Source organism: Cynara cardunculus, assembly GCF_001531365.2.
Source record: "Cynara cardunculus var. scolymus isolate 2C chromosome LG 2, CcrdV1, whole genome shotgun sequence".
NCBI classification, from domain to species: domain Eukaryota; kingdom Viridiplantae; phylum Streptophyta; class Magnoliopsida; order Asterales; family Asteraceae; genus Cynara; species Cynara cardunculus.
Window position 1 is genome coordinate 60,158,009 of NC_037529.1, and position 711 is coordinate 60,158,719.

Sequence of the window (711 nt, forward strand, 5' to 3'; positions counted from 1 at the left end):
TTATAAAAATAACAATTAAAAATTCTGTTAAAACTCAATGATTATCTAAATTATAATTTAGATTTTCTATATTTAAAATAAATGTTTATCTTGTATTTGATTATGTTTATCTGTAGTTAATTACACGAATTTAAAAATGGAGCTTTAATAAGTTGTACATATATATTACTTATAATTTTGAATTTTAAGTAATATGCATCAATCAACAGTAATTCATGCTTAAAAATGGTTTTTAAATTTTTTTATCAAATGTTTTATAACAAGTTATAGATATGGTCAATCTGATTTACAATTTGTTTTGACTTTCGTCCCTAAAAGTAACAATCGTTAAAACAGTTAGTTAAGTAAGGGGGTTTATCATCACTTTATCAATTTTTAAATTTTTTTTATTAAAAACAATAATACATATTTTTATTATTATACTAGAAAGATACTCACGTAATACAGCGAGATACATCTTGATTTTAATGTTTCATTTTATATTTTGATTCTATCAATGTTATAATGCGATTTTATGAGGTTTTGAGAAAAAAAATGTCTTTATTTTTTAATAAACTATAAATTTGATATAAAATAATCGATATTAGTATCAAATTAACTGTTTAAAAGTTTCGTTTTTGTGTAATTTCTTTAATTCAATTTTTTATTATGATTTAATTGAAGTTTAAAAACGAATTAATTTATTTTTGGTTTAATAAAATAATTATTTTC